Source organism: Vicugna pacos, chromosome 3, assembly GCF_048564905.1.
Source record: "Vicugna pacos chromosome 3, VicPac4, whole genome shotgun sequence".
Taxonomy (NCBI): Eukaryota; Metazoa; Chordata; class Mammalia; order Artiodactyla; family Camelidae; genus Vicugna; species Vicugna pacos.
The window spans coordinates 43,815,164-43,843,157 of NC_132989.1; the positions used below are offsets into that span (position 1 = coordinate 43,815,164).

The 27,994-nt window shown below is 40.3% G+C and overlaps 1 long non-coding RNA gene across 1 annotated transcript; it reads left to right on the forward strand.

Moving 5' to 3' along the window:
• On the forward strand, positions 1 to 27,993 carry LOC140695583 (uncharacterized). The gene is made up of 3 exons (XR_012071237.1): positions 1 to 553; positions 11,284 to 11,414; positions 27,718 to 27,993. It is a non-coding gene; the product is annotated as an uncharacterized lncRNA (long non-coding RNA).
• Position 27,994: the final 1 nt, after the last annotated feature.

The window sequence follows — 27,994 nt, forward strand, 5'->3', positions numbered from 1 at the left end:
CCCTCTTTCTCTCCCGCGCCCGGTGCTCGGCTGCCAACGCCACACCCGGGGCGGCGGCCGGAGCTGCTGCGGCTCCCGGCCGGGCAGCCGCCCCTCTGCCTCTGTGGACGGGGTGAAAAGGGGGTGATGAGTCAGACTGGTGCAGACAGGAGGTGGAAAGAAGGAGGCAGGCGGCCTTGTTGCTCCCCCCTGCAAAGTGGTGGGACTGGGTTGATGTGTCTGCTCTGCTGAACTTGCGAAGACATTTTAAATCTAAAAATTGAAAAGCATCGCCATCCTGAAAGAACTTTGGTTGCAGAACTGCTTATTCCTTCGTTACCAGAACTCAGCGTAGATTTTCTCACTTACAGATAGTCTTTTTGAAAAGACCCTGAAGAAACTTAACACACCAGCCTCTGGGGAACACCATTTCCAAGAAAGTACCACACTACTTAAACCTTTTCTTGATGGGCTTGGCGTTTGCTTGATGTGTGATATCCTGGAAGCGTTTCCAAACCCTCGACGCGGAGACAGTAGTGTGCACTTGCCTACAAGCAAAATTACCCTGAAGAAGGTAATTTCACATCTCAGGGCGGGACCTCACTTTTCTGCTCACTCCTATTATTTCAGGAAATTCTTTCTGACTCCTATGATCTGCACCCTGCTGCAGAGTTTTCCTCATTGCTTGCAGATCAGTTAGTTTAGCATTCACTGGCCCTGAGCACAAACTGGTCCCCAGTACTCTTTCTGTCCTATACAGGCACTCTGATCTTTCAAATTGACTTGACAGTACTGCCTTCCACTTCTGCCAAAAATTATCTTGCCCACTCTTAGCCTTTTCCTTTTATGCTAATTTTCCATCCTCTCTTCTTCCCCAGACCTTCTTAGTTCAATTCTCTCAGCACTCCTATCATCACCCATGCAAATCACTAACCAGATTAAGCCAAGAGAAAAAAACTGATGTGATTACTGTTAGCTTCCCCACTGAGCTATCCATTTCTGTCTTTCCACCTACAGTCAATTCTCAGCGTGGCAGCCAGTTGGATCTTTCAAAAATGTGGGTCAAGTTGTGTTGTCTTTTTGCTCTTAACCCCCCAGTAGCGTCCCATCTGCCTGAAAAATGACCTCAAGGTCATAGATGATGTATATGGTTCATTCTTCTCTATTTCTAATTTCATCTCCTACTGCCTGCTTCCTTGCCGTGCCTTAAACAAGCCGAGCCCACTCCTGCCCCTGGGCTTTCACTTTTCTTCTATCTCGGTGATTTTGTCCCCCATAGGATGTGTGGCAATGTCTGGAGACATGTTTGGTTGTCAGACAGATGGTTACTACTGGGGCAGCAAATGCTATCCACCACTGCTAGCGTCTAGTAGGGATGCTGCTAAACTTCCTGCAATGCACAGGGCAGCCCCCCCAAAACAAAAAATAATCCAGCCCCAAATGTCAGTAGTGCTGAGGTGGCGAAAACCCTCCTCTATCTAAAACTCCAGATAAGCACTTAACTGTCTCCTCCCATTCGTCAGGTCCTTGCTCAAATGGCGCATCTATGAGGCCCTCTCTGATCCAGAACTGCAACCCCCAACACTCTCTAACCCCTGTCTTGCTTTATTTTTCTCTGTAACACTTTTTCTCTCTGACATTTTATATGTTCTACTTTCTAGGTTTTTTTTTTCCCTTTCTCTTCTGGATTATGAGCTCCACAAAGATAGGTATTTTTGCCTATTTTGTTTACTTCTGTATCTCAAACACCTAGAACAATGCCTCATACTTAATTGGTGTTCAGTAACTGTTGTTGAATGAATGAATATTTAACATGCATTGTACTACTCAGTATCTTCAGTGTTTCATGTACTAATTCATTTAATCCTCACAACAGCATGGGTAGGAACTACCTGTTTTATCTTCATTTAAGGGAAGGGAATGATGTGCATTAAGGTCTCAAAATTGATAAATGTCAGAGCTAGAATTCAGACAAGACTCTTACCCCTACAATAAACTGCTAATATGGGTTGAATCATGTCCTCTGCACAAAAGATGTGTTGGAGTCATAACCCCCACTCCCTCAGAACGTGATCTTATTTGGAAATAGGGTCTTTACAAATATAACCAAGTTAAAATGAAGTTATTAGGGTGGGCTCTAACCCAATATGACTAGTGTCCTTATAAAACAAGGAAATTTGGACACAGAGACACACACCCATACAGGGAGTGTGATGTGAAGACACACAGGGAGAAGCCAGCCATCTATCAGCCAAGGAGAGGGGACTGGAATGCACCCCTCCCTAACAGCCCTCAAATGATACCAGCCCTGCTGACATATTAATCTTGGACTTCCGGCTTCCAAAACTGAGACAATACATTTCTGTTATTTAAGCCAGTTGGTGGTACTTTATCACGGCTCCCCTAGCTAGTGCAACTGGCTCGCAGAATAACTGCATTTTGAACTTTTTAACCAGTTGTGAGTTTGTATAACTTCCTACTAAGTGAGCACAGGAGTATTCATTTGTCTGGAAGTCAGGGTCTTGTTTTTGAGAACTTAAAATGATTCACAATTTGATAGTTTTAATTTTTTTTTTAAGCCAAGGAGCAATACCTTTTAGGGCAGGTATTCAAATCAGCCTGGATTTTTGTCACTGCATTTCTTATAGTGTTAACATTTGTACTGTATCAACTTGCATGAAGTATCTGGAAACATACTATTTATTTGGAATTCTTTTGTGTAAATACTGCTCCTTTTCTAGTTTTCTCCAAAGTTAGATTCCAATTTTTTTTTTCCTCCATCATTCTTACACTGGTAAGACGAGGCAGTAGAGTAAGGTGTAGGGGGTGTGTGTGTAGAGGACAGCCTCTGGATCCAGCATGTTTGGGTGAAATCACAGCTCTACCATTTAGCTCTGTGACTTTGGGCTTGTTACATAAGGGCTCAGTGCCTCTCTTCCCTCATCTGCAAAATAAGGGTAACAGTAGAACCAATTTCACAGGGTTATCACGATGATTGAGTTGCTATTGGTAAAATTTTTGAAAGAGTGCCTGATGCAAAGTGTTTCTTAAATAATTTAAGAAAGAAGAAAAAAACACAGCTAGATGCTAAAAGTGAGTTAGAGGAAAAGGTCCTTCTTGCTTTTAGGAAATTACAGTCAGGTTGGGGAGTGTGGCATCCCTACAAAGCTTAGATGCTTTCAGAGTTGAGAAAAGAGACACAAGATAAGAGCTTGGTCTGAGGTCTCAGACTATTCACCTACTCATATTTATGGAGTATATCCTAAATGCCAGACGCTGTTAGACCTGGGAACCAGACAGGCCAAGTCTCTGTCTGGAAGGCCATGGATCAGGCTGGCCTGAAGCAGGTTGACTTTGGCAGTTCCTAAGAAGGAAGTCAAACCATCTTGGGATGATGCAAGTGCTGTTACTCTTTCCTCTAAGCTAGAGAAGAAAATCCTGCCGGAAACCTATGATCAGGTCACTTTTGTTCTCTGCAAGCTGTTTCTTCAGGTTAAGATAATTTCTTAACCACTTGAAGTCATTAACATATTTTTGTTATAACTCTGATATGTTAGGAAAAAGTTGTAGTGTATAATTTGCCAGATAAATCTCTTCATTACCTTCCCCTAGCCCCACATATGGCTTTTGTTGGAGCCTGGCACCCAGGAGGTAGCAACCCTTCTCGGTCAGGAGGCTCTCTGGCCCTGGGGACACAGTCCTCTTGGCACACGTCCCCCTCCCTCTGCTGGAGGAGGCTGGTGGCAACATGTCACTGGAATAAAAAGAGGAAAAGACAAAGTAAACAAAACCTAAGATACAGACTTGCCAGATGACAAGAGGAAAATACAGAGGCTAAAGATAACTTAAGAAAGAGTATTTAAAAAAATGTGAAAATTACCATGCTTCATTGAATACATTTGAATTACAATTTTTAGCCTCTTTTTTCTTAATCTCACATATTTTCTACTGAAAATATGGAAACAGCATTTTATCACGTGTCTCCATTCATCAAACAAGAAGTTGAATTTTAGAAAATCGCTGCTCACAATTGAGAATAAAGCAACCTGGGAATATCCTTTTGTTTAGCAAAGTATTTCTATTCTGAAATTAAATACCATATGTCCTTGTTATTGCACATAAATCTAGAGATATTCATCAAGTATAAACGTGCCCTCTCTCTCACCCTTCCATTTCTCTAATAGTGCCTGCACAGGGGACGAATAGGAAGTAAGTCACTGATAGGTTGTTTCTCTATGTTCAAGACCAGTTAGACCAGTTCTGGACAAACCATGGCATTTGGATTACATACTGGAGTGGTCCTGTGTCCACTGACCCTGGGGTATGGTTCCAACCGCAGAGAACAATCCGGATTCGCCTCATAGCCTACAGGATGGTGTGCATTTTTGCTTTTCTTTCCATGTAAAAGGTGGACAAGAAAGAGTCAGACAGTTCTGTGCACTTCCCTTTGTGACCTGGCATCAGGGAAATGGACTTAATTTGAATAAAGGAGCTGACCAGTTGTGTTAGTTTCCTATGGCTACTGCAACACATGACCACAAACTGGGTGGCTTAAAGCAACATCAATTTATTATCTTACAGTTCTTTATGTCAGAAGTCTGACACATGTCTCACTGGACTAAAATCAGTGTGTCCCCAACAAGGCTACATTCTTTTCTGGAGGCTCAGTGGAAGATCTAGTTTTTGGCTTATTTGGGGTTTTTGACAAAACTCAGGCTCTTGTGGTTGTAGGACTGAGGTTGCCTTTACCTCCCCATCTTCAAAGCCTACAGCAGAGGGTTGAATCCCTCTCCTACTTCAAATTTCTCTTCCTTTTTCCCTCCATCTCATCTCTGACCCATTTACCCATCTGCATTTCACTTCCGTTTTTAAGGCCCCATGGGATTATATTGGGCCCACCCAGACAATGTACAACAATCCCCCTTTTTTAAGTTCTATAATCTTAATTACATATTCAAAGTCCCTCTTGCCATGTGAGGGGACATATTCACAAGTTCTGGGTATTAGGGCATGGACATATTGGGGGCAGGGTCATTATTCTGCCTGCCACACGAGCTTTACATGGGGGGGTGTCCATAAACATCCTCGAGGTCTCTAAAAAGAATGAACATGTTAAGATCAATGGGCAGGTATCGTCCTTTTACTTACGTTGAGGGCCTACCCAGGACATGGCACAAATTTAATCAAGGCCCAAACCCTGGAGTGGATGCACTGGCTCCATTACTTTCCAGCTGCATGATCTTAGGAAAGTTCTTAGACTCCAAAAGCCCCACTTTCCTCAGTGTCTGAAATGAAGATAATGTCAGTATCTACCTGCTGTAGACAGAATGTTTGTGTCCTCCCAAAATACGTATGTTGAAACCTAATCCCCAGTGTGATGCTATTTGGAGGTGAGACCCTTGGAAAGTAATTAGGTCATGAGGGTGGGGCCCTCACCAATGGGATTAGTGCCCTTGTAAAAGGTGCCCCAGGGAGCTCTCTCACTCCTTCCATTATGTGAGGACACAGAGAAGATGGCAGTCCAGGAACCAAGAAGCCAGTTCCCACCAGGTACCAAATCCGACAGCTCCTTGATCTTGGATTTCCTAGCCTCTAGAACTATGAGAAATAAATGTTTATCATTTAAGTCCCCCAGTCTATTTCTGTCATAGCAGCCCTAAATGGACTAACACAGTACCTCATAGGGTTGTCAAGATAAAATGGCATACTCCATCTAAAGCGCATCTTAGATTGCCTGGCCTCACAGAGTGCTGAGAAGTTTTAGCTAATCTGAAAGATTCCTACATACGTGAAGTATCATTAACAGCTGATGCTTAAAATTCCTCCCTCTTGCCTCATTCCTTTGATTCTGGGATTTGCTATCTGTGAAAAGAAAAATACCCCAGAAGAAATAAGAGCACATTTTCATTAGCAATTTGACCGCAGGAAAGAGGGAGGAAAACGAAAATTTTTACTAAGCACCGACTTAGTGTTAGCAGTTTGTGTCCATGAAGGATCTGAGAGCATATTTTGATAGGGTGGAGGCACCAGGTGCTTGAGGATTTTAAAAAATGAGCTTTCTCCAGGCACAAAATAGTAAAACCAAATTGCTCATTTCCTACTTTGTCAAGGACCCTTTGGCTAATCAGTGGCCAAAGGAAATGGACTCCACAGGTCCACACAGATGGGAGCAAGGAACTGACTTAACAACGCGTGCCAGGTCAAGTCACGCTGTGCTGACACACAGCAAGCTGTTGGATACAGCTCTTTATCACTTAGCAGCCTCTAAACGCTTCCTGTCTCTCCTTGGGCTCTGTCTTTCTACCTCTTTTGGGTGAGTTTTGGCCCAGGATCCTCCAGCTGTTAGACATCCATCATGCGTGACCACACTCATTGACTCAAGAACATGCCTCTTCCTTAAAACACATAAATAACTTCTGCTTTTTTAAGAGCTCTGCCATGGGCTTAGGAGAGAATGACTTGATCATGTAGCCTTTTGCTTATTATCCAGAATGGCCTGTCTAAAATCAATGCTGAGGTAGATTTACAACTAGCTAGTACTGAGGGATTTGGAGTAAGATTTGGGGGTACATGCTGAATTTTTTCTCACCTTTGTTTCTAATAACTGTTTACCTATCGGCCACCATAACAAAAACTCTCTGCTGAACGTGAGAATGTGTTAGTGTAAAAAATCATGATATATGTATAACTGCATCCAAAAACTGTCACCTGTCATGTGTATCATCTTAACCAGCTTTATACAATTTACTGAAAGTCACAGTGTTGAAACTTTTGATGATCATTCTCATGAGAACAGTTTGAACTTGGACACATTAGTCATTATAACTGTAACTTGTAATTTTGTACATTAGTCACTAAGTTTATATTTAACATGGTACACCAAGCCTACATCACGTGTGTATTTGGTATGCTTATAATTTCCCACAGTGACATATAAAATGGGCTAAAGGAGGAGTTTCCATTTCTGGATTCTTTGGGAATGTGGTTACTTACAACGTATGTCTTTAATGTGTAGGAAGACATTTATGTGTAGATTGCTTGATATCAACTTTACAGCTTTTATTTGGTGTTAAAACGATGCCATGATTTGGATTAGATGCAAATATCTTAAATAAGCCACGAAAGACTTGAGTGCAAAATCAAGTGGAGAATAGGCAGTTATCATAAGTCAAAATAGAAAAACAACATTGGCGCAGTTTCAGAGTAATCTCTTTAAAATAATTTTTTTATCTTTACCTCAAATTACCTTTTCCAATTTGTATTAATTCAGAGGAGAATAAAGAAAAAAAATCAATTTAGAGTGAAGACCTGCATCAGTCTGTAGAATATGATTTCTCTTCATTTACCTTAGATTACATCCACACTGACAGAGGAAAGCGGAGAGTTAAGCAATAATCTTCAGATTTTACCAGTAAAAGTAGACGACTAATAACATAGCGTAGACAGCCCCACACTATGACCTTTCAACAGAGAACAGTTGGACACGGGTAGATTTTTCAGATGACTTAGTATGAGACCAAGGAATGGTCAGTGCTGTGTTTGTCAAGCATGAAATGATACCAGAATATACTCCCCCACCCTTGAAGTGACTTTCCACTATTATTAGACTTGCCTATTCAGATTTAATTTACTAAAGGTTTTATACTTACTTCCTGAAGGCTACTGAATCATCAGTACTTAATGTTCGTTCATTTAACAGTTATTTACTGAGCACCTACTCTGTGCTGGACACTGAGTATACACCAGGAACCCTGATAGATGAGGTCCAAGCTTTATGGATCTCATGGCAGGTAATGGCCATAGCAATATTTGATGTCTATCATGGAGCATTTGAAAGAAACTTTAATATCTTAACCCAATACTTATCCTTTTTCATCGCTAAAGCGAATACTATTGAAAAAACTTCCCAACTTGATTATCATGTATCATTTGCTCTCTTTTTACCAGTCACTCTCTATCTGCCAGCACCAAATCCTTTTCAGCTCCAGTGGCTCTCCTCTCCCCCTTTCCCCTGATCCAGTAGGAGTCGGGGGCTTGGTGACTTCATGCGGAGTCATCGTTATGCTACATTAGGTAGTGAACTCACAAGTGCTAGCAGTGGAGCAGCTAGACTGCGGGCAATATCTGCTGTTTATCCCCCTCTCCCGGTCTCCCAGCACTTCCCTAGCTCGGTCAGTTGTGAAATGATCAGCCCCGTGAGAAATGGGAGGGAGAGCTAATCATTGACCTGACCAAGCAAATAATAATAGTAATCTCTTCCTTAGGGATACATTTTAAACTGTATAAACAGACATATTATTGTTTTACCTTAACACAAAATGTGTTAGCAATTAGCAATTGTTTGTCCCAGTGAACTAACATCTGCTAACAATGAGATCCTGGCACCTATCCTGCATGAGTGATTCTGAGGAAAGGAAGCCAGGATAGCAGAGGAGCAGTAACCCCAAAATACCATGAGACTGCAGTTTCCAGCAGAGCAACCCAAAGTCAAAGCTATGAGGTGAGCAGAGCTGTTTATTCATTGACTCATCTGTTTGACACGTATCTGTGAAGTGGCTGTGATGTGCTAAGCGTTATGCTTAAAGATGAACAAGATGTGCTTCCTGCCCAAAGAAATTTATAAATGTTAGCTTCCTTCTCCTGTCTTTTTTTTTTTTTGTAACCTCTACACCCCACCATATGTCCAGTATCCCAGGATTCCTTGTTCTTTACTGTCTTTATTCTCTCCTGTTGTCAAAAACTTCTTAATTAGCTACAAGTTGGGAAGACATTGATTAATTCGTACTACTGTGTAAAAACTGTGATGGCTTCATTCATTGTGTTTTGCTGTCTTTCTCAGAAGTGTCTGCATTTTCAGAGAAAGGAATCCCTTAATCTGAAGCAGTGAAATTAGTAGTAGAACTCTAGACATTAGTGAAGCAATAACGGGGACTTTTCCCCCCAAAAGTACATAATTTCCCAAGGTCCACCGCACATGGATAACAAGGCTAGGCCTGATTTTGAGTCCTGAGTGCTCACTTCACTTTTGGATATGAGTCCTAGATATGAGTCCAAGTTGGCAACATTTTTGGTGTTAGTATGATTAAACCAAAATCTTTTAATTACAGAGCACATTTACCCTTTAGTCTATAATTAAAGAAGTTTCCATGACTTCTAAAAGTAGTTTTCTCTATTATGCACTTACTTACCTGACAGTGCTTACTGAGAGCCTATAAAATGCCAGTAGCACTATTAAGCAGAAATAAAAATTCTTATTGGCATTAATAACACAAAACATAAAATAGATAAATTTGACAAGATATGTGATGGACATATTTGAAGAAAACTATATAACTTGACTGAGGAACATAAAAAACTTGGGACATATTCAATAGTATAAATGTGTTAACTCTGTATCCATAAGTTTAACACAATTCTAACATTTTGGATTTGACAAAATGATTCTAAATTTCACCAGTAAAAGTAAGCGTGCAAAAATAACTAGTAACATTTGAGAAAAGAAAAATATGAGGGGAGATTGTCTTACCAGGTTTATAGCTACAGTGGTTAAAGCCATGGATCCTGGTGCAAGAATGGACAAATCAGAAAAATAAAACAACATGTGGACAGACACCAATATATACAGGAAAATAACATGTGAAAGAAAAGTGAGGAGAATGGCAAAAACAAAAATCCAAAAGGCAGAGAGCAGATCTGGAAAAATGTTTCACATGTATGTCACTGACAGGTTAATAACTATGTATAAGCAGTTATCTAAGAAATATAGGAAAATTCCAAGAAAAGTGGACAAAGTACATGAATAGGATAATTCACAAAATAAGAAAAATACACAACAAACATGGGAAACATGTTCATTCTCACTTTAATCAGAAACTGCTGCTTAAAACAATGAGATGCCATTTTGACTGGTGATGAAAAAAAAATTAAAATGATAGCACCAAAGCCTGATGACAGGGTGCAGAAAACATACACAAGAATACTCTATCAACACTGTTTTAGTATCAAAAGATGGAAAAAGAGCCTAAAAGCCCATAAACAGACAACTGACGAAATGCTATAGTAGAGCCAAACGATAGAATATTATTAAACAATTAAAAGGTGATGTAATTAAAAGGGTGACATTAAATTTAAAAAAACAATTAAAAAGGATGATAAATATTTTAATTGATATGAAAAGCTATTTATTATGTATACTTAATTTCTGAAACAGTACATGCATTTTGAGGATAATGAAGATATATATAGGAAAAGTAAAAATTTTAAGTTTCCTCTACTTACTCCCCCTTCCATCCATTCTCTGCTGTTAAAAGTTTGGTTTGTACCCTGCCAGATCATTTTCTGCACAAATAAAGTCATGTATCTGTTTATCTAGATTCACATTTGTATCGAAATATAAACATAGAATTTTAAAACAAAATATGTTCACATTATGAATGTATGTATTACTCAGTAACTTATTTTTTCATTCTACAACATATAAAGAATATCTATGATATATTAAGTTAAAAAATTAGGTAATAAAATAACACATTTAGAGTGATCCTGCTTCTGTTAAGACTGTGTGTGTGTGTGTGTGTGTGTGTTTAGGCAAAGAGAAAAGTCTGGGCAGATAGACTACTTGATAGAGAGAATAGAGGTGATTTTTAGTTTTTTTTATTTTACTTTTTCCATTATTTAACTTTTCAAAATAATGAATTTGTATTACTTTTTTGTATTACTTTTATAACCAGAACAAGGTCTGTTTTCATCACAAAGGAAAAAAAATGATATTCCTGGAAAATGTATGAGGCAATATTAGGCTGAGGTCTTATTGTGAAATGGTGGATTAGTGCTCCTGTGACCTCCTGTCCTCTCATAGTCTGCAACTTAAAATTCATGTTCTGTGTCTTAGTAAATCAAAATATGAGCTGTAATATATTCTATTTTTAATTTATTTTAGTTTGTTTAGGGGGAGGTAATATTTTATTTATTTTCTTAATTATTTTAATATAAGTACTGGGGATTGAACTGAGGACCTCATGCATGCTAAGCACGCACTCTACCACTGAGCTGCACCCTCCACCCTTGTAATATCTTCTCTAACTACATATGTATATAAAATACATAACCTGTGTATTTAATGTGAATTGTGACTGCGTGTAGGATTCCAGTCTCTCGATGAGATGGAGCTTAACTTTTTGAGGTTTTATTGACTTGGATAGCTGTTTCTAATAAACCCAGCACTAACAGGACAAACGGAAGCTGCCTAAGGGGAAGAAATGGAAAGCCACAATCGTTTTGTTGTCATTTTTGTTATTGCTGTAGGTGATGAGATTGATTTCCTTTCTGCATCCAGAGAAGTGAGCTATAAAGGAAGCTTCCAAGGTGAACAGAGGAGCGCCTCCCCGTGTGGCCTTCCGCGTTCTCTGCAGCCTGCCGGCGAGGACAGGGGCCTGGTATGTTCTTCTAAAAGTGGCCACGTTGGGGCCTTTGCTGAGGCACCTCCACAGCCCCTCCAAGCCCTTCCTCCTCTGGGATCAGGATCCTCTTCCACTCCCACCCTCATTTTCCCTATAATACCTGTTTTCAAAAATGTAGTGTCGCTTAAGCCCAGGCTACTTGTACCCAGCCTGGGAACAAGCCTTAAAGCAAAGCAGAATTAGAATGACCAAGTCTGAGATGGTCTCCAGACCTTGCCTTATCAGCTGAAGGGGAAAACTCCAAGAATATACCGTTATCTCTATAGAGAGTGGAGAATTTGTGGCAGCGGTAAAACATTTTACTCCATGAAATAGTGGCCCCACGGATGTGGGTGTTTCTTTATGCCTTTGTGCGTGTCTCTCTTCTCCATCTATCAGTCTTTGGTTTTGCTTTTTGTGCCTTTATTTCTTTTTCTTTCTTAATTTCTTTCCTTTTCTCTTTATTTTTTCTCTTAATTGGGCATAATATATTGAAAAAAATTGTGTTACTTATTGATTTTATCAAATAACCACATTTTCTATATATGTTATGTTAAGAGTGAAACTCAGTTGTCACTTACTTAGAGGTTTGGGATCAGTCATCCTTCATATTTCTCTATAGCACTTATCACTGTCATTGTCTTATGCGTTTATTGGTATATCTCTACCTGTCAGATGCAAACTCCTGGAGAGCTGGCGTTTGGTCTTCTTCTCGGCTGTACCCTGAGCAGGCCCATGTACCAGCCACCCCAGAGACCCTTTGTTTACCCCGTCTCAATCCCAGTCCTTTTGCTTTCACTGAAAAGTAACCCCATCTTGACTTGTTTGGTCATTTCCTTGCTTGTTATAGCCTGTGACCCAAGATGCATCTCTAAACCCTATAGTTTAAAAACAAATGTACATCTTTTAAGTCTTGTCCAGTTCTCCCAGTATACGCTATTCTTCCTTTGCCCCACCATTTTTTTTTACAGCTTAGTTCTAGAAGACACTGGGTTGTTTGATTTGCCTGTAGAGTTTCCCACAACTGGATTTTGTTCATTGCATTCCCTATTCCTCTGTCTTCTGTATTTTCCACAAATTGGTAATGGGATTATGAACTTGATCAGATTCAGGTACAATCGTGTGACAGACTCCCTCGTAGGGGGTATGTAGGAGACATGTAATAGCTGATTATCTCTCTCTGAGTAATATTGGCAGCCATTGATCTGTTAATTCATTAGGAGCTGCAAAATGGTGATATTCAAATTTAATCACTGTTTATTTAATTGGTGAAATACTTCCATAATGAGAAACTTCTCTGCTTCTGTTTGGTTACTTTGTATAGGAAAAGCAGCATACATTCTTGATGAAAATACCTTTTCAGATACATGAGACATGGAAAATAAGCGTACTAAAAGAAAAGAACGAACTGCTTTTCTGGTGGGCTGGCGATAGCAGGACCATGGGTCCTGGGTCTAGAGTTGACCTCGTGGTGAACTGGTGATCTGGTTCTTGACATGGCTGGCTGTGCCTTCTGGGGTGTCTCAAAGCTGGCGCTGGCTTGCTAGTGAGTGGGGCTGGTTCCTGGGGCAGCTGACTGAAGGTGTTTTGAAGCTGGTTTTAGCCTACTGGTGGCTGGGGCCAGGGCCCAGGGAATCCTGGGGCTAATGCCATTGCACGGGTGTGTGGGGCCAGTTAGCACAGAAATGGATACATTAGATGGTAAATATGATGAACCACTATTCATGAAAAATAATTTGAGGGTTTAAAAATAACATAGGAGTATTTAAAGATTGTTAAAGCATGTTTTAACTTTAGGTCTTATTCAGGAGAAAGGAAAAAAATTGAGTAAGTTAAAACTTTGTAGGAAAACTGTAGAGATAAATATGCATGTTAAAAAAATAGAAATACGATGCATAGCTTCAAAAGCAGCAAAAAGGGGAAAAAGATGTATGGAAACTTTCATCAATCTTAAAGAAGACAGGGAAGGAGAGAAAAGAAAAAGGACAGTAAAGAGCAAGCCCACGTTAGATGGTAGAAATATATCCAAATATATCAGGAAACTGAGTTAATCGGACAGAACTCATTTACTAAAAGATCCAAACCACCCCATCTGATTAACGAGCAAGCAAACAAACAAAACTGTCTAGTTCAAGAGGCACACTTAAATCCATCCAGAAAACTGAAAATAAAAGGGAAAATATTAACAACAAATAAAAATGAAAAGAAAGGTTTGCAGAAGAGTGCTAGTATAAATATCTCTATAGAGGGATTACTTACACAGTGAGTACCGTATTTTATCAATCTGCTTATAGAATATGTGTAAGCATATTTAAGGCAAGTTAATACAAGTCTAAGGAAAATTTCTGTAGTCACTAGAGGGTGCACACAGAGGTTTTCAGAATTGCTACAGTTATATCAACAAGGCAATAATCCTTGCTCCTTGGGAATCCTGGCAAATGCAAACCACATGTTGGTTTCACTGAGTTGTCCTTCATTTTATTTGTGGCTTTAAATACACTCTTGTTAGGTCTGGTTTGCATGGCTTAAGTAGAATTAATCAGTCTTAAGTGAGTGTTTTATCTGCAAGGTTCTGTAGAAAATTCAAAATAAATATGAAACATTTCTCCTACACTCAAAGAACTTAAAGTCTAATTCTAGAGATAAGACAAACAGAGAACAATATGAAACCAAATGTGGGCTAACTTGTATGTCATGTGTTACAAGAATTTAGAGAATTTGGAGATCAGATGAGGTCTGATAGCAGTTGGTGAAGCTTGATGAAGTAAGTGAAATCTGAGCTGGGCTTTTAAAAATGAGAACAGTTTACTCTGGTAGAGAGATGGAAAAGCAAGACTTTCCTTGGGCTGTGCTCTTTTTCCAGATTTGAGGAAAATTCATTTCATCAACCATTGGCTCTAGATTTAAAAGCAGCTCAACTCAAAAACACTGGTCCAGTGGGGAACCTTCTGGTCAGATAACTCAGTGATCACCTCCTTTCCTGCCCCAACTCTTTACTAGGTTGAAAACTGAAATGAGAGTGAGGATTATGACATGTTTCTCTGTCCTCCTCAAAGTCTGGTGTAACTTATCGCAAGGAGCAGAAACCCATGTAAACATGCAAAAGTGAAAACAAGAGCTTGCTAACCACATGCTGAGGTTTAATAGACATGAACACTCACATTCAAAGGGCCTGGGAATTGGAAAATCAGGTTGTGAAATCTACTCTATTCCCCCTCCATCTCTTTCTGGTTTTCCTGTCACTTCTCTGTTGTTGTCTGACTTCCTCTGTGCATATACCCTGCACATAACTCAAAATGGCAGCCTTAATCTATCAAAACTTCAGATGCATATTCCTTTTGCTTTTGTAAATCCATTTCTTGGAATTCATACTATAGATATATTCACACAAGTGTGCCAAAATAAATATATAAAGATCTCTGAAAAAAACCCAGAAGTAATCTAAATGTCCATCAATAAGGGACTACTTAAATAAATTATGGTATACCCATTCAATGATATATGTAATATATATTACTAGTGTTCACCAGTATCTCCTGATCCCTTCTCCTTCTGAGTCCGTGGGAGGAATACATTCCTTTGCCCCTTTGAAGTTGAGCGTGCTTATGTGATTTGCTTTGGCCCCTAAAATTTGAGAAGCATTTTAAGAGCCCATGGGAGATTCTCCATGCTCCCTTCTGGTGCAGCAATTGTAAAAACACACACTGGGAGGGTGAGTCACAAGACAGAAGCAGCTAGAGCACTGAGACTTCACAGCGAGCAGACTTCACGTGCACAGGAAATCAGTTTTTTTTGTGTGTGTATTAAGCCACTGTGATTCTGGTGTTGTTATACCATAACCTAGGTTATACTAACTGATATGGTATACTGTGCAGCCAATAAAATGAATGAGATAGATATATATGTACTGAAATGGAAAATGTCCAAGATATGCTAAGTGAAAGAGACAAGGGACAATATGCAGTAGTTGAATAGTGCCTATGACTGGTGGCAGTAGAGGTGAGTGCAGGGGAGGGCATACTCCTACATCATATTTGGAACTGAATTCAATACTGTCCATTGGAAAGGCAATCTGGCAGTACCTATTACAATAGAAAATATGCACACCTTTGCCCCAACAATCTCACTCCTAATAGTCCTTAGAAATAAAGGTACCAGTACATAAGGACATGCATAAAGGACTTTTATTGCAGAACTTTTTGCAGGGACAAAAGACTGAAAACACAGGGTATGCCCATCAGTAGCGAAATAATTGACTAAAATGTGGTGTATTCATATCATAGAATATTAGAATATTAAGCAACACAGAATATTATGTATTTAAAAGAATGAATGAGTTCTCTTATCAGTTGACCTGAAGAGAGTTCCAGTATTTTTACTAAGAAATAAAATTTAAGAAATTTTATAATCCTCTTTTATTTTGTCAATGAGGAGAAAATCCCCATGTATATGTTTGTCTGATTAAAGAGTAGAGAGAAGGTGTGCAGAGGTTTTTTACTTGCTCAGAGAAGGGGAACTGGATTATTGGGGAGAAGGGAAGAGAGAGGAGGTAAGCACGATCAGGGGCATAAGCAGGGCGGAGCAAGTGAGCAACAGTTCACTCCGTAACTCATGATATGCGGAGCACCTGTACAGAGTGGGCTGATGCTTTGCAAATACAAGTTTAAATTTGTGAAAACTAACATATGCTTTTGTATAGCTTTTATGGTTGTTTTCTAATTATGGAGTTCTGGCAGGATGGGTGTTTTACCTAAATTACGGATGCATGCTGTACATTCCAAGTTTAGCAATGCAAATTCTCTTCTGCAGAAAATTAAATAAACAGACTTTAATGTAGATACTGAAACAAGGCCAAACCTGTTCTTTTGAAACCTGGCAATCTGCCTGCTGGTCATTATTTGCCATTCTTTCCCAAACAAATACCACTGAAGAAATGGCCCTCAAAAGCTAGAAGTAGATAATCTTTAAAAACATGTAATTTTGGAAACTGTACATTTATGGTTCGCATACCCCACTGTCATAAACATAATTATATATATATAGGCAGATGTATGGAAATCAACAATCTATTTTTGTGTATTAATGATATCATGGCTTAGACTTTTTAAGCATAAAAATTGCATATATTATTGATTCCCAGAGTGAGTCCTTCATCGATCTGCATGAATTTTTAATATTCAAAGTTAGGAAAATTAACTTTTAGAAAGTAATTTACTAGTAAAGAAAAAAAAAATGAAGCTTTTAAAGAAGTAAAACAGAGGACACTTAATTTTTACTTAAAAAACCCAAAATTCTCAGTAAGAATATCTCTATGAATGACCTAGTTTATTATTGCTCTTCATGGATATTTGCATTTTGGGAGGGGAAAAAGTTTTAGGACAAAAGACTAAAATTCTAAAATGGTTTTTCCAACATTAATGAAAATGTGGGTTTGGCCCCTTGTGGGCAAGAAACCTTCTATCCTGAAGAAACAAGGACCAAGTGCTGTGGGCCCTGTCCTTCAGCCAGTCCCACCCCTCAGAGCCCTAGCCAACAAAGGCCAGATGGAGACCCTCCAGCCTGACTAGAACAATGACCAAAATCTCTTTGTTCATTTCCAACCTGATCTTTTATTACTGTATCTCTGACTCAGAAAGTGTAACCCCCTCACCCAACACCGCCTTCCAATTCCACACCCCTTCCCCAAACTCTGGTTCTGTTTAGGGCCTTCCTGACTTGGATCTTTGGATTTGGCCTCCGGGTGTAGTTTGATGTTGCCTTCTCTCAAATGGTTTTAATCTGGACTCTCTCCAGCTCCTTTGCAGGCCTTGCATCAGCCTTAACAGTGCTGACAGAAAGCTATAAGGGATGTGAAATTGTAATCTTTTTTGTTTGTTTGTTTTTTGTTTTGTTTTAATTGAAGTACAGTCAATTACATTGTGTCTATCTCTGGTGTACAGCATAATGTCCCAGTCATGCATATACATACACATAATTGTTTTCACATTTTTTCATTAAAGGTTATTGCAAGATATTGAACGTAGTTCCCTGTGCTATACAAAATAAACTTTTTCTTTCACAAAAGAAACTTTTTAAAATTGTAATCTTAAAGTTGCTTGAAGAGTGTTGAACTGAAATGGAATTAAGTTGAGTAGTTTTTGAAGGTTAAAAGTCCTATCAGAGCCATTACATGGAAGTACTATGAAGCAGATGGTCAAGCTGGCTTCTTAGTTTGTCTCCAGTCTGTGGGACTTCAAGAGACAGTGCTAAATTCCGTATTTTAGATCTCTTTCTGGGTTTCCTTTCTATGCCTTACTGGCTCACTTGTTTTTTTTGGAGATGTGAATAATGTTAGCCAACTATCTGATTCAGCTCTTCCCATTTGGATCTCTGAGACAGTTTTCTGCATATATCATATTTCATTCATGATGTATTGACTTTACTAGTGTAATCAGAGTGTTCCCAAGTTCTCCAGGTTTCAGAGGTCATTCTTGTTGAGTGCCAAAGTAGAGGCTCTCACCTCCATCCCCAAGGTCACCCCCCTGCTTTTGGACTGCTGCTCCATTCCTGCCGATCATCACTTACCCTCCTTATAACCCTTTTTTCCATGCTGCTTTGCTCTCCTAATAAACATACTCTCCAAATGTAGGCATACACTTCTTCCTTGATTCCCCAAAGCACAAGAAGACCAGACTTACTGTGCCAGTCAGGACTCAGATATTCAATATAGTTCCCTGTACTATACAGTAGGTCCTTGTTGTTTATCTATTTTATACATATTAGTGTGTATATTCAACTACACCCTTTTTATTTTTTCTTCTAAAAAGAGAGGGAATCCTTCCTTTCTGCTCCTTCTCTCTTCCTCCAACATTGTAATCCTCTTTCTACAGACCCTCAATTCTAGTCAAAGGTAGAGAAAATTTTGCATCATTCCACAGAGCTGGTTACCTTCCGATTGTTTCAGATTCTTCAATCTATAATCATTTCAGGCCTTTAATTTTATATGATCAACAAGCCTATTGAAATGTTTTTTCTTCCACAATCAAAAGAGCAGTCTTAAGCCTCAAATGAGAACCGCCTTTGCCCCTAGATAAGGAGAAGATTGCTAACGTCCATTTAGATTACTGACTGCATATAAGAGAAAAAAGTCCAACATCATGACTTAAACAAGACAGACTTTTACCTCTCTCCCTCCCTCCCCTCTCCTTTCCCTCTCTCCCTTTCTCCCTGTCCCTCCCCACCCCACTCTCAGCAAAATAAATCCAGAGATACTTACTCTGGGCCTGGTTTGGTGGCTCCAAGTTCATCAGAGACCACAGCATCTTCTATTTTGCTTCTCTGAGTGAATTGTTGGCCACAGGAGGGAGCAGAGAAGAAAGAATAAAGAAGAACTTGTCACTTTCTTTTAGAGACTTTCCTGAAATCCTAGATAACCTGTGCTTACATCTTCTTGGCCAAATATAGTTGCTACATTTAGTCAATATACCTGTGAGAGGGGCCAGGCAATGTAGGCTTTTAAGTGAGCCCGTTAACTGAGAGGAAAAGGGAGTCTAGACATTGGAGGAGGCAGCTGGCAGTAGCAGTGTCTGTCACATGGTTGATGACTTCTGGCCATCAAGGTGGTTACACTGACCACCCTGCCTGCCTGCTGTTTGATGCTGGAGTTCCAGGATGCCTCTCAGCTATCCTGAGCACTGTTCTCAGTCCCTTACTTGAGCTCATATTTTGCTAGCCTATCTATGGTTCCTAAAATTTAGTCAGTTCAGTTTTAGGATTGTATCAGGCAGTGTGTTTGACAGCTCTGCAAACTAGGTTGTGGTAATTTTAAGCAACTGCCAATAAGTTCCTAAGCAAAGCTGAGAGGAAGGCATCTAAAATTCATGAAAAGATTTTCATTTGGAATGTATAATAAATAGTTGACCCCCACTTAGAAAATGCTGGCTATAAAAGGGTATAATGAAGGATCTTTATGGTGATGAAAATGTCTGTCTCAAAAGTCAATGTCAATCCCCTGGTTGTGATATCTTGCTATAATTTTGAAAGATGTTACCATTGTGGGAAACTGGGCAAAGGGTTTATCAGATCTCCCTTCTTACAACTAGACATGAATCTCCAATTTTCTCAAAATAAAAAGTTTAGTTTTACAAAAAGTCAACAGCATCTCATTGTTCATTATACCTCAAAGTTAGTCAGCTGCATTTTAAATTAGTGCATTTAATAAGGACAAAGTATGCAGTTTTTACTATTCTTATCAATTTTTTCCTTTCAAATACTAAAAGAACAAGAAGCGAAGTCAACTGAATTCTCAGTAAAAAGGTCTTGATTTTTAAATTATGAATACTTGAAAATAGAGACAAAGGAAGAGAATATAATTAAACTCCATGTATTTATCACCCAGCTTCAACAATTACCACCCTTTTGCTTACCTTATTTTATCTATTTCCCTGCAACTTTTTCCCCTGGTGGATTATTTTAAAGCAAGTCCCAGGCCTTATTTTACCCTTCAATAAGGGCTATTTGTAAACTGGATGAGCCTATGCACAATGAGCAAAGGAACTAACACTCCATAATATCAATTTAGTATAACTAGCAATTTTCAGACACTGTAAAAACTTGTCAGTGATTCCAGGAAGTGGCAGTGAGGGGGTGGGTAGACACAGAGAAAGGCTATAAAGCACGGATACCTACTGAGTGTGACAAGCGGAATAACACCGCCGAAGATGTCCGTCCTAATCCCCGGAGTCTGTGAGTATGTTATGTTAGTGTAAAGGGGGAATTCAGGTTGCAGGTGGAATTAAGGTTGCTAATTAGCTGGTTTTAAGATAGGGAGATAGTCCTGAATTATCTGGGTGGTCCCAATGCAATCACAGGGGTCCTTAAAAGTGGAGGAAGAAGCAGGAGTGAGTCCCAGGGAACAGAGACCATGAAAGAAGGTCAGAGTGATGTGATGGGCCTAACATTGCTGAGTTGGAAGGAGAGGAAGGGGAGGAAGATGAGCATGAGCCAAAGAAGACAGGTGGCCTCTAGAGGCTGGAAAGGCAAGGAAACTAACCCTCCCTTAGAGCTGCCAATGGGGAACACAGCCTTGCCAATTCCTTGATTTTAGCCTAGTGGATTCTCTATTGGGCTTTTAACCCACAGAACTAAAAGATAATAAATTTGTATTGTTTAGGCCACCAAGTCTGGTAATTTGTTAGAGCAGCAATATGATATTAAACTAGTGTACAGAGTGAGATTGTATCACCATTTGGCAGTGCTGCAGTGACTAGCACAGAGAAGGCAAGGCTAGCTTGAAGGGAGAGCTTTCATCATGGGGGAGAGGGTTTTTTTCCGAGACCTGAATCATTTAACCAGATAATAATATAATTACCCGAAGTCCTTTGAAGTAGAATCCTACCTCTGGCAAAAGGCTCAGTTTTCAAATCCTGCTCTTGTGCTAAAAACTTGAGAAGGAAGAATGATGTCAACTTTAAAAATGGGAAAAAGGAATGGACACCCTCTGCTGGTAGATATAGAACATACCTTTGGTGTTTTGGATTCTGGTTTCCTTATCTATTCTGGAAACAGGGCTACCCAAGCCAGTCACAGGTGGGGCCTCTGTCTGGAGAGTGGTAGACCGACTGTGGACTCTGAGCTCCATGTCAACTCTGTGGCATAGAGTGATTATTTTAATAACGAGAGAAGTACTTAAGATTTGTTTGTTGTTGTTTCAACAAAAATTCTTCTTTTAAAGAAGTCAGTATGAGATGCTATGAGAGAAACAGCTTTTCCCAATTAAGATACTTACAGGGTCAGTAAAAGAAAAACAAAATAGCCTCCAGCATGCTTATTCAACAACCAAATTTATTCAGAGATTCAACATAGTAATTAATGTGTCTGTTAGTGATTTAGTTTCTGGAATTTTAGTAGGAGAAAAAAAATCCCTTCATCAGTGACAGAGAATTAACAAGAAAATTCTTAAGAACTGTTATAGAGATTATATTTCTGATTTTAAAAAATTAAGAAATTATTTCTAAAAAAGACAAATCCTGAAACAATTTTCTTTTTCTTGATTTGTCATTCATGCAAAAGAATATTGTTTACTACTAGAGTAGAGTGTTTTATTTGGATCTGACAACTTTATTTACCCCTTTCAACTGCCTCCTCCAATTTGGGCGAACTTATCAGGGTGTGGGAGCTGGACATGACAGAGCAGCAGACAGAGGAGGGCAAAAGCAGAGGAAGATGGTCTAGAGTTGTTTTATATGTAATATATTTATACATATCTTTATGTGTAACATACATAGTGTGTCTTATATATTTATATATTGTTTATATTCTATTACATATTTTATGTGTGAATTCTGCGCTAGAACTCTTTGGTGAAAGTAACAAAAACCCATCTGAGCTAGAATGAGTTCATCGTTTCCAACAGATTTCTAAGCAGAAATTCACTTTTTTTTTTTAAGAGATTCACACTTACTCATATTTAGATTTTGCGTCTCATCACCTCCTCCTCAGTAACCCCAGCGCATATTTGGTGATAACTTTCTCTTTTGCCTATTCTTTTACAAATGTTTATACAGTGCCTACCATATGACAAAATTCTTCTACGCACTGGGGATTCAGTGAATCATGGAAAAGACCCCTGCTTTCTTGTCACTTACAGTATAGCAGGGCAGAGGGAAAAATGGATTGAAAAAAAATTCAAATCGAGGAAGCATAGTTTGAAGGAAACAAAGGAATTGGATGGATAATAACAGTGGAGACTATTTAGATAAAGTGGGTAGGAAAGGGTTTCTGAAAAGGTGATATTTAAGCTGTGCATAAAGGATGAAAATGAGGGAATTATGGAAGGGGGTGGGTAGCATTCCAGGCAGAAGGAATGGTACACAGAAAGCGTCTGGAGTTTTTGACAAATTGGAAGAAGGCTGGTGTGGCTGGAGGACAGTGAGAGAGGAAGATGGGATGTAGGAGGGCCTAGAGTGATAGGTAGGCAGGTGCCCCAGCTTACAAAGTCTCTTAGTCTGTGGCATGCAAACTGGATTTTATTCTAAGGGGCATGAAGATTTTCAAGCAGAAGAGGGATATGATCAAGTTTGTGTTTTAATACGATCACTCTTGCTGCTACATGGAGGACAGGTTAAAACGGGGAAAGAGTGGAAGACAGGAGAGCAGTTAGGAGCCTGCCGAAGTCACCCGTCCAAGTGAGAGATGTGGGGGCTTGGACTAAATTGGGGAAGGTTGAGGTGGAGAAACGGGGATGGGTTTTAGATATGCTTGGGAGGTCGACTGGACTGGACTCACTGATGGATTGGAAATGGTAATGTGTGAGAAAGACAGAAACCAAGGTTCACACGAGTTTCTGGTCTGAGCCCCTGGATAGCTAGTGAAATATACCAACCGGAATGATTTTGTTAGGTAGTTTAGATAGAAATGAGCAGTGGGCAGGGGGAAAAGAAGGGGAAAGGAATAATCCAGAGCACGAGGAACCTGAGCTGTCAATTAACCAGAGCACAGGGACTCAATCAGTTAATCAATCAATTAATTAATCAGTTATGAAACCAGGATATAAAAGCAGGAGGAAGGAGAGAGTGGTGCCATTTTTCCTCTCTTGGATTGGCCCGCTCCCAATTCTCAGGAGTGTACTATCTTTGACTATTTTGTTTACTTCACTAACAAAATTTTGCTTATCATGCTGTTTCCTGTGTCTCGTCAAAAATCTTTTTTTTGGGGGGTGACAAAAAACCGAGATAATTCTTATTTTCCTTTTTCCGGTAACAATTTCTGCCCAAGTAGTGGAAAGCTTGGGTTGATAATAAAAAGAAATGCATGGGTTCATGTAGGTTCAGAGGAAGGAGAGGCTTTAGCATCCGCTTAACTCCAGTAGTTCTTGAGGAGTCTGGCTCGTGGTTAAAGCCCTGTGTGTGATTTTTCAGGCCTAACCATGGGCAATGACAAAAGCTTTGCCTGGCAGGCCTGGTGGGGAGTAACTGCCTTCTCCAGTCTCTCCTCTGCAGTCTCTGAGGTGTTGCAGCCAGGGATTTAGGCCTCTCAGGCTCCTGTGTGGCACCTGTTTGCATTGCTAGCCCTGAGGCCTTCAATCCTGTCTCCTCATCTAAGGCTGGGGCAGAGGTCTTCTCATCAAGTCTCTGAGACTTCCCCAGGAAGGAGGAGTACTTTTCCACTCCCAGCCCTTCCCTTCAAAGCCCTCCCTCCTGAGGGTTCATAAAACTGCTGGAGCCTTTTGTTTCGTGAAACCACCCTGCAGCGCAGGATCTGAGCTGATCCGCCTGCCCTTGACCAGTGCTCAGTTCCTGGGGAAAATGGGAAGGAGGGAATCGTGCTTTGTCTGGTTTTAACCTCTTGCTCAGACCATCACAGTGAGTGATTAAAGGCTTAACTCTTTCATTTTTTGGCTTGCTTGTTTAATTGGCGACTCTGACACCTGACAGCCCTCTCTCCTTACTGAATGTCATCAGGTCAGGATATGATGTCTGGAACTACTAGGGCCATCTCACCATCGTCCTGAGGTTAAAGGTAACACGTGGAGTGGGGCAAAGCTGAAAGGTTTGTAGGAAATGGAGCCCAGGCTTTCAGGAGGTCAGCTGAATTGGGAGAGGCCAATAAGCATGTTGAGCATTTTTTAAGAATTCCACAACAACTTGTTTTTTTGTGAGGATTATTGTATTTGAAATAATTTTACACTATAATATGCTGTACAGACATCAGTAATTATTAGTGTGTCATTCTCCTTAAAGCAGAATTCCTGCTGTGAGTTCAGAAGACCAGAATTCTAGTCCTGGCTCCATTACATACAGTGATTTAATCATTTAATCTTTATAAGTCACTTAATCTTTATAAGCCTTATTAATCACTATCTGCCTATAGCATGTTGTTATAAAGACTAAATGAGATAGCATATTTTAAAACTATAAAGGTTTTGATCAACCCTATTATTTAAAAATCATATCAGTATTGTAATTTAAGAATCCTAGGATCTTCCTCTCCCTCAACTCCAAACTCCATCTTATTTCCCTTTTACAAGCCACAGGCTGCTGGGACCTATGGACAACTGTGTGCGAATGAGGCCTTGGGTTCTTTGGGAGTCATGGCTAAGAGGACTGCTGTAAGGGCTGCTCCATTGTGCACTAGCCCAGCCCCTGGAAATGTGTATATGAGGAGGTGGGGTTGAGATGGGATGTGGGCAGGAAAGTAACTTGGAAGATGCTTGCCCCCAGACATTTCTGGAATTCTTTATGGGAAAGATCGGTTTAGCACTATGAGAGAGTTTGGGGACTCCCTGGACCCTAAAAGCTGAAAAAGAAGTTGTATAGCTGCCCCTGAGCTGGGAGACTACAGAGAGATAAGGGGTCAGGAAGACTTCCTTTAGATTCTTCCCTGAGGCCAATAACCTGATTGTTTTGAATGCCACTGGCCCCTTGGGAATAAATACCATATTGCCTTCCACCTTTGTTTCACTGCTATCATTTGGGTACTCTAAAAACCAGACTTGAGCTGCCAGTGGACTGCTAAGAAAAATAGCCACTAAGGTGCTCCCCTGATACAGAAAAGAAGTTGAGTTAGTGTTCAGCTGCTTGCTATTACTTGAGATACAAGTGTTGGTAGGAAAGGAAAGGTTGCTTAATCGGGAGGCCAACAACCTGGGGAAAAGGTGAACTTGTGTCCAAAAGCCAACTTCCAACTGTCGGTCAGAGGGCAAGAGCTTTTAAAGGGAAGTTTCAGAATGTATAGGTGGAGGTGGGAACAGCACAGGCAGCTCTGACAATCATCTTGAAATTGGTCATGTGGTGAGCTGATCAGCGTCATCTCGATTGTTTTAAGTACAGTTAATCTTCAGTTCCAGGGTCAGTTTGTTCCCACGTCTTTGAGGCCAGTTCTTGAAATTACATAGGATGGAGCTTATGTCATGGCTACTGTTTGGTCATCATGTAGTTATCTTTTTCCACCTGGTAGGAGTTTCAGTATCTGCAAAGCAGCTCAAAGGATATGTATAGCTCAGAATATTATCTGTAGCCCTTGAGGAGGAACTAAAGGCCCTTGACTTTGTTTAATGGCTAAACTATTATTATTTTGTCTTGTTTAACTATTTTCCTTTGCTTCTGCATTTTCTCACTTCTCTGATAAATTTGTTCTTTGGCTAAAGTTTTTCTACATAAAAAAGGCAGGCAGAGGACATGAGGGGATAGGTCTGTCCTCAGAAGGCCCCATGGGGTCCTGCTTGTTACAATAGGACAGACAGAATGCACACCCAACAAAATAGAACTATTGAAAGGGCTAACTGTCATCCTTACTAACCCATTACACCAAGCTGCCTGGATATCTGCATGGTCAGACTATTCAGGATGGCTGTTCTCTTGCTCTCTGTACATCCCTTGCTTGACCAGTCCCTGCTTTACTCACATGACTATCTAATCCTCTAATTATAGGGCTTAATTAGTCCCTGGTAACCAATGAGCCCACCTGACTGTCAATCCCCTCTATACACGGTAGCCTCCTTCTCCCCTGAGGAGTGAAGCCTGCTGCCGTATCCTGCCTGACGTCTATTGTGCACGGGGGGCTGTTGCTCCAGGACCCTTTGTGTAAGATCCCCCATGAAATGAATCATTGTTTTTTCTTTCACTGTTTCTTTCTCTGGTCTCAAGGCTGGGCACCTATAAGGTGTGAAGGCCTGTGGGGTGCAGTCCAACAACTTCCAACTGCTAGCATCTGCATTCTTTGCCTGAGGCCTTTTTATGGCCACCAGAGCCCACCTTGCTGCCCACGTGGCAGACTGGGGTGCAGACCCTAGGGGGAGCCCTTGACCAATGGCTGTGGGAAGTTAGTATATAAGTATTCCATCTTTCTCACTCCTTGAATGAGAGAACTCTGAAGTTTGTTTCATAATGGCCGTCAAAGTTCTTTAATGGGATTAGCACCAGTTAACCAACAGTGCTAACTTCCTTGATAGTAATCCTTTTATTGGCTTTCTTGCCTTCCTTAACTCACTTGTCTGCTCTGTCACCAGTCTTTCCCAGGATCACCTCCCAAATAAACTACTTGCACTCAAACCCTTGTCTTAGGGCCTGCTTCTAATGGAACCCAAACCAGGCTTGTACTGTGCCAAGGAGGATTGAGTAAAGCAAACAGACAGTGCTCCCCCACTTGACTTCCCAGAATATTTCCAGTTTGGCCTGGAAGGATTTTCTCTTCAGGGAGTTTGACCAGCTGGAAAGAATGAGCTACAGATACTGATACCACGTGTTCCCAACCAGTGGCCCAGCCAGATCATCCTACTGTGAATCTCTCAGGAAGCAAGTCCCACCTACGTGGTGGGAGCTTCCAATCAGCTTTTATAGCATTTGACTGCGGTTTTTTAGTTCCCTACTTTTAAGTATGAGTGACTAGTTGAGGACCTCCGGAAGATTTCTAATATGATAGGTGGAGACTCAATTAATAAGAAACAGCAGCTGAGAGGAATAAAAGACTTATCCAGAAAGAAAAAAAAACTTTAAAAATGTATTAGTATTCTCATAGGGATAAGGAATCTATGAAGCAAGGCACCGCAACCAAGAGATATTTGAAGAATGAAAGAGAAGCCTAGAAAAGTAAAAACTATCAATGGCTGGAAAATAAACTTGGGGAATCCTCCATAAAAATCAAAAAAGAAAAAAGGAGAGAAAAATAGATGGTAACAGGGTCCTGTATCAAATTTGGGCTTCATCATACATTGGAAGCTGATGTAGGGGAGCTATCAGAAGCTGAGAAGATAGTAACTTGTTCATGTCTGAACAAAACAAAACTTGGGCAGTTGTACAGGCTGAGAATGGAGGTGGAGGTACTGGTTAGGGTTAGTGATGAGAAATAATGTGAACCTGATATATAGGCAGTGGGCATTTGGACAGAAATTAAGAGAAATGTAACCAAGAAGGACCCTACTGTCATCGTGACAATCTGATATCTGTAATGGTGTTTGTAACTGCTTAACTCTATAATGGTTTAAAGGATTTTTCTCATGCTCTTGCTGACCAGGGTTAGGCTGGAAAGGAGGAGGCTTGGGTGGTGTGTCCATCCCCATTGCGGTGCTGGTGCTGCCTGCAGGGATCATGCTTAGTGCCCTGCTTTTGCCCCCCTCCCCCGACCTCCTCTTGAACCCAATGCCCTCCTCTTGACCTCAGTGCCCTTCTTCTGACTCCCTATGGTTTCCTTGTATCCTGTTGTTGGAGCTGCAGGCCTCAGACTGCTTAAAAGGCTTAAATGTATCACTCTGACTTCAAACTGCATAAGTTTTTCTCAAGAGCTCTTTTCCATAAAGCCCCTTCGTATGTATTCTTTGTTCTAGGTACAAGAATATTAAGAGAGTCCCAAAGCTGGAGGTGACCTTCATACCCGGCAGAGGGAAGGGGACCCCCGTATCTGCAAAAACAAGAACAACTTTGCCACAATTTTTTACCCTATGTGCTATCTCTATGGAGACTAGCTTGACCCCTTTTAACTCTTGAACTTTTACTATAAAACTCCCTGCTTTCTCTCCCCAGAAGGCTCACACTCTTAGAGGCATTAGCCCACTCTGACCTTCTTTGCCTGGCAAAAAAGTAAAGCTACCTTTTCTACTTCAT